At 41.0% G+C, this 7,132-nt stretch overlaps 1 pseudogene; it reads right to left on the bottom strand.

Annotated features, from left to right (window-relative positions):
- Nucleotides 1-5,133: 5,133 nt before the first annotated feature.
- Nucleotides 5,134-6,584, bottom strand: LOC139006556 (heterogeneous nuclear ribonucleoprotein H-like; annotated as a pseudogene).
- Nucleotides 6,585-7,132: the final 548 nt, after the last annotated feature.

The raw sequence follows: 7,132 nt of genomic DNA, 5'->3' as shown, positions 1-7,132 counted from the left end.
CAGATTTAATGCATTAACTTGTGCAGTTGGGTGTGGCTCTAACCACTTAGTTGGTTATTTGAGTGCATATAAACTCGATTGTAAAATCCATTAATGAGACTGAGGTGCCAGAGCTTTCCTGACGTGAAATGAGGAGAGAATTCAAAGTCTCGGGGAGATGGAAATACTGGACTAAATGTGTGACCAGTGCACCCATCCCATAACTTTGTTTCTTGAAAAGACCTAGAAATACTCTCCTTACTCAGGCATTGATAAATACACTCGTGGCAGGAACATCTCTGAAAAGTGCTGTGGGTGCTTTCCATTGTGGATCAGCTGTGTCTATAGGGGATGCCACCATTCAAATTGGCTCCTCAACTTCAAAAAAGAATGGCAGAATCCCAGAATAGCAGAGGCCAAGCAGCAGCTTTTAATTCTCAAAGGGAAGGCGGTCACATTAACCATAGAGGGAAACAGGGACCTGCCAGTAATTAGAATGCATTGACCGGCAGAGATCTTTAGTGGTGGCTAATTGATCACATCGTCTCCAGGAATGACGTAAATGAACAGCCCACTGGCATATTGCTTGATGTACATATTATGACAAACTCTAAATCCAGTAAAAAGAAACTTTTCTTGGGTTGGAAAATTATATCCTCTCAACAAGTTTCCAGATGCAAATCAATTCACAGACCCAGGGGTCCTGACTGTAGGAATTCTGGTCCCCTGGAAGGAGGGCATTGAACTACTGATGCAAGAACACACTGCAAATCCTCCTTCAAGCCTCCCTGAAGGAGATCGTCAGCCATCCATTTATTAAGTGAATTTGTGTTGGGGGAATGAAATACTTAGACCTGTCGGTGATTACTAGACACTGGCTCTGCACTGAGGCTTATTCCTGGTGACTTGAAGTGCTTTTTACTCTGGCATCAGTGGTCTCTGCTGGCTTGAAGATCTTAGTCTCTAAGAGGAGAATGCTTTCACCTTGCAGAATAATGGCTTCATTGAATCAGAAGTTGAAGCTTTCATCTGGCCATTTTGGGTTCTTTTTGACATTGAATCAAAAGGGTAAAAAAGGAGATAATGTGCTGGCTGAAATGATTGATACTAATTATCAAGAAGAACGCAAGGCTGCTACTGCACATGCAGGTACAGAGGACTGTATCTGAACCAAGGGGATTCTCCGGGGTGCCTCTCGGACGGCCATGCCTAACAGTAAATGTTAACGGGAAACTACAGTGACAAGAAAAGGCAGGGTGACTCAGAACTCCAAACCATTTGGAAATCAGTATATAGGTCACTCTCACTCCTCCAGCTAAAGAAAACAGAGGAGCGGAGATTCTGGCGGAAGGCAAGGGAAATGTTGGATGGGTAGTTAAAGAAGAAAGCCATAAAGATCAACTATGATCTTGAGACAAATAAGAGAAATAGGGACTACAGCTACCTTGCATATTTTTCCTATGCTTTTTATATGCATCTTCATATTTGTATATATTTATCATTCTATTCTTTTTCCTTCCCATTTCGTAATAAAAATGTATTTTCTGCAGAGGTTTTGGAAGTTTAGCTTTATGGTTAAGTCTTTAGGTAGTACAATACTCAATGGGACCGTGACTAAATTTGGGGAGCAATTAATATTGTCTGCAATGGAAATAAAATCTGTTGGGACTGCGTGTCATTACATTTTAGGGAAGAGTGAGAACTTCTCCTGAGAGAAGGATATATGTACCTTCTTAGGTTGTGCTATTGCAAGGGAGTGAAAATGTAAATGGAAGAGTGCATATATATAAACTGAATAGCCAAGCGGGGGGGTAGATCAGTTATCAATTTATTGCCTCTCAGCTCTCAACACATACTTCAATATATGCCCTGTGAAAAACAAACAGGTTATTTCTTTCACCATGTCTCCATTCAAGTCAGTCTACCTCCTAATTGGACCCAGACTGCTACAGCCATATTAACTATTGAATGTCCTCTGTCAGCCATTCAGGAGTTATTAAATTGGAAATTGGTATTTATACTCAAATGCTTTGTTGATGAAACTGATAGGTTTAGCATTGATTTTTGACAGGTTCTTTCTCAATAATTACAGAACAAAAACATTAAAAATATTCATCAACTACCAATAAAAACTTTCAGAAAACTAAGAATAAAACTTTTTCAACCTGGTGGTGCATTCTGCAAAAAATTATACTTAATGCTTTTTCTCCTAATGTCAAACCAAGAAGTGGATCTCTGCTCTCACGAATTTTATTTGATGTTGTACTGAGAGTTCTAGCTAGTGCAAAATAAATTAGTAAAAAGACATCCAGGATGGGAAAAAGTAACACAGTCCTTATTTGTAGATGACATAATTATCTGAGTGGAAAATTCTACAAAATATCTAATGGAAGCAATAAGTGAGTTTGACAAAGTTGTAGAATATAAGATCAGTACAAAAATCAATATTATGTCCATATACTAGCAATGGATAACTTACAGTATGTAAGTTTAATAACAGTATTATTTAAAACAGCATCAAATAAATAAAGTACTTAGAGGTATGTATGACACAAATGTTTAAGAACTGAAAACTACAAAACACTGGTGAGAAAAAACTACAGAAGACCCAAATAAATGATCAGATTGTTTACTTAACAAATGTTGCTAAAGCAACACCTTAATCCACAACAATAGTCATATAGAAAAAAGTAACTCAAAGTGAATCATGGACCTAAATGTAAAACATAATATTATATAACTTCTAGAACAAAATGTAGGAGAAAATGTTGTGATTTGGGTCAGACAAATATATATATATACTATAGGTCCGGTGCACAAAAATTTGTGCACTCGGGGGGTGGGGGTGGAGGTCCCTCAGCCTGGCCTGTGCCCTCTCGCAGTCTGGGACCCCTCAGGTGATGACCACCTGCTGGCATAGGCCCGCTCCCCAAGGGATTGGGCCTAAGATGGCAATCAGAGCAGCCTTGGGGGATGTCCACTTGCCAGGGGGGAGCAGGCCTAAACTACAGTCGGACATCCTTAGTGCTGCTGAGGAGGCAGGAGAGGCTCCCACCACCACCGCTGTACTGGCAGCCATCAGCCTGGCCTGTGGCTGAGCAGAGCTCCTCCCATGTGAGAGCACCCTGACCACCAGAAGGCAGCTCCTGCATTGAGCGTCTGCCCCCTGGTGGTCAATGTGTGTCATAGTGACCAGTCATTCCCAGTCCTTCTGCTGTTAGGGTCAGTTTGCATATTACCCTTTTACTATATAGGATAGAGGCCTGGTGCACAGGTGGGGGCTGGCTGGTTTGCCCTGAAGGGTGTCCCGGATCAGGTTGGGGGACCCGCTTGGGTGCCTGGCCAGCCTGGATGAGGGGATGATGGCTGTTTGCAGCTGATAACACCCCCTTCAGGGTGGGGGTCCCCACTGGGGTGCCTGGCCAGTCTGGGTGAGGGCCTGAGGGCCGTTTTCAGGCTGGCGGGTAACTGAAGCTCCCAATCTCTCCTTTTTTTCTTTTTTTTTTTATTCTGGGATTTATTTACCTTCAATGGCTGTCACTGGAACTGAGAGCCGGCTTTAGCTCTGAGGCTCGGCTGCAGCTCTGAGACCCCGGCTGCTAAAAGCAGGTATCTGGGTTTGTTTGGCTTCTATAATTGAAACACTGTTACAGCTCCAGCTCTGAGGCCCGGCTGGCTGAAAGCAGGTTTCTGGGTTTGTTTAGCTTTTATAATTGCAACATTGTTTCTTAGGGTGTAGCTCAGAGGCCGGCAGTGGCAGACGGGGAACCTTGGCTTCCTCCATCACTAGAGCAAGCAAGCCTCCTGTTCTCTTCAGCTGCCTGGCTGCTGGCCGCCATCTTGGTTGCCAGTTAATTTGCATATCTCGCTTATTAGCCAATGAGAAGGGTAGCAAAGTTACGGTTAATTACCATGTTTGTCTATTATTAGATAGGATATTTATAGAGAGCACTAAAAGCATGACCACATGCCAAAGTATTAATAAATTTGATTTTATCAAAATTAACAAATTTTGCTCTTATAAAGACACTAGTTAGAGACAAAATACTGGTTGGGAGAAAATATCTGCCAATTCAATGTCTGATAAAGGATTTGTTTCCTAAATATATAAAGATTTCTCACAAACCATTAATAAGAAAACAAACTGCTTACAAATGCGGTATAGATTTGAGTAGGAACTTCACTAAGCATGCTATGCAGATACAAGTAAGTACATGAAAAGTTAGTGAAGGAAATGCAAACTAAAATTACATTAAGATAACCCTATACACTTGTTTAAATGTCTAAAATTGAAAAGTCTGACCATACCAATCATACCAAGTTTTGGCTTGGATATGGAATAAAAGAGTTTGGATACATTCCTGGTAGATTTTAAAGGGTTTAACAACTTTTTTTTTTTTGCAGTTTTTAAAAGGAAATTTTATTTGACAAGTTTCACTCAGCGCAATACACCTAAAAGGAAATCACAATATAATGAAAGATTTAAATCAAGGCCTCGGAATTTCATACAAACACCAAGACCAAAATCCTAAAGTATTGGTATTGTGCCTCAAAATTTCCCCATTAACTTAAAAATAGCTTAAGCTTATATGCCTTAGAAGTTATTAAATGAAACTAGAATTAACATGCCAAATGTTTCAGTTTTAATTGTAGACACAGTTCCTATATTGAGTTTTACCAAAACAGCATGTTTTTCAACATGCTTCCACAGTGTTCAATGTGATGTGGTGTAAGAGCAACATTTAACATAATTCAACCTATTTCACCTAAATATACTTACTGCTTAAGTACATCCTACAACAGAACTAACTTGAGAAAAGCTAAAAATTGTTTAACAGTTATAGTTTACTCAACTTAGTTTTTACATCCTATAATAAACTTTTTAAACAGGGGTCCTCAAACTTTTTAAACAGGGGGCCAGTTCACTGACCCTCAGACCGTTGGAGGGCCGGAATATAGTTTTTTAAAAAAACTATGAACAAATTCCTATGCACACTGCACATATCTTATTTTGAAGTAAAAAAACAAAACGGGAACAAATACAATATTTGTATTTGCATGTGGCTCCCGGGCCATAATTTGAGAACCCCTGTCCTAGGTGAATCTTTGTGTTCAAAAATAATGAACCTTTAAGTTTTTAATTCAACCCTGATTTCCACTTAGAGTAAGCATAAATCACAAGCTGGTATTGCAAAACTGTTAAGTTTTGTTTTTTTCTTCTTTAAAATAATGTTGACCAAGAGTCAGTGATAAGGATCAATTACATTCCCCACCCACCACTCATACTAGACATGCTAGACATACCTCCCATTCCATTCACTCCCACAGATGCACGGCTCCCCCTACTGTAGTAGCTGCTGTCCACTGTTCCTTGGCTGCCATATCCATTCATGCTGCTCTGGTCGCCATAGCCACCTCCATAACCCCCACTCAGTTGCTGGCTGGTTGGGCCACCATAACTGGACTGGTTTGACAAACCCATGCCTCCTAGCATTTGGCTACTGTAACCACCACCGCTTGCTCCTGCTGTGGAAGTCAAGAAGAGTTCTACATACCTGTGTTGCATATTTGCTTTGTTTTTCGAAGCAACATCTTCGTGAGTTGCAAACTCGACATCTGCTTCACCAGTTACTCTGCCATCAGGACCAATTTCAATATGTACTCTCACAGGGTTGAGCGGTGAAAAAAATTATAAATGTCATTCTCTGTAGCTCTGTAAGGTAATCCCCGCATGTGTGCACAGTGTCCAGTTGTGCTCTGGAAAGTAGAGCCACCATCCCCATATCTGTGGTCAGACATTCCTGAAAAACAGTAAGTGAGGTCTCTTCCAAATATATCTGACCCAAAACCATAGCCATCATTAGCCATTATAAACATCATAGCCTCCATAACCTCCACCAGAGGCACCTCACCTCATCCTTTCAAACCCAGCTCCCTGCCAATGCTGCTATGCCCTCTGCCGGCCCCAGGTCTGTCATAGGGACCTGGCTGCTGCATGGCCATAAGCTTTCATGGTGGGTCACAGTGAGTTCTGACTTCTGCTCGACTGCTCTTAAAAATTTCCATATACCTGTGCCCTATTCTTTCCTTATGTGTCTTTAGAGCCTTTTCAGCTACTTCCTGTGAAGCAAACTGCACAAAGGCCTCCCCCATACTCCTCCCCTGGAAGTCCACTGGCAATGTTATCCATTTGGCACGATTTCCAACCCTGAGAAGAACTGAACAATTCCTTCCTTGCTACATCCAAAGGGGAGTCCTCTAAGCCGTACAAAGCCATCCTTGGCCGTGTCAGGACTATCTGGACCAGTCTGCTTCAACACCCAGTCCATTTCAACGTTGTTTGACTTGAATACTTCAACATATCTGTGTCCCATGGTTTCTCTGTCTTTTTTCAGGGCCAATTTGACTTCATCTTCTGATTCAAGTTCAACAAAAGCCTCGTCACTCCATCTCCCTTCTCTGGTGTAGATGAAACGTACACCTGGAGCCCCATTTTGAATTTTGCAGTCAGAATAAAAACACTGCACTTCATTAGCCGAGCAAGACCAGGGCAAGCCGCAGACCTTCACCACGAGTCCCTCTCCGCCTTGGGTACCCAACAGCATTATCTCTTAGTGGATCCTGGTGTCGAAGCAGACTGATCACATGACTTCTGCGTGGCTGAGCAAATCAATGGTTTAACAACTTTGAAAAGAAATTCGGGAACTCTTTAAAAAAGTTAAACATGCAACTAACATCACCCAGTCATTTCAATTTTTGGTATTTACACAGGAAAAACGAAAGTACATATCCATATAGAGACTTGTACGCAGATGTTCTTAGCAGCTTTATTTGCAACAACACAAAAACTGGAAACAACTCAAATGTCATTCAAGAGATAAAAGCATAAACAAACTGTGGCACTTGAAGTAAGAAAAAAGAATTGTTGATACATGCAACCATGTAGATAAATTTCACAATAAGTAGATGAATTTCACAATAAGTATGTAGCCAGATGGCAAAGGAACACGCTATATTACTCCATTTATATAACATTTTAGAAAAGTAAAGCTAAGCAATAATGATGCATGCTGATTAATGATTACTTAGGAATGAGAGGGAGGCACAGGGGCTGAAGGGAAGGATTCCAAAGAGGAATTAGGAAACTTTTGAG

Source organism: Myotis yumanensis, unplaced genomic scaffold (assembly GCF_028538775.1).
Source record: "Myotis yumanensis isolate MYYU_CA2020_CCGP unplaced genomic scaffold, mMyoYum1.0.hap1 SCAF_1, whole genome shotgun sequence".
In the NCBI taxonomy this organism is placed as follows: domain Eukaryota; kingdom Metazoa; phylum Chordata; class Mammalia; order Chiroptera; family Vespertilionidae; genus Myotis; species Myotis yumanensis.
The sequence above is the reverse complement of the archived record's forward strand: the minus strand, read 5'-3'. Positions and strand labels throughout refer to the sequence as shown.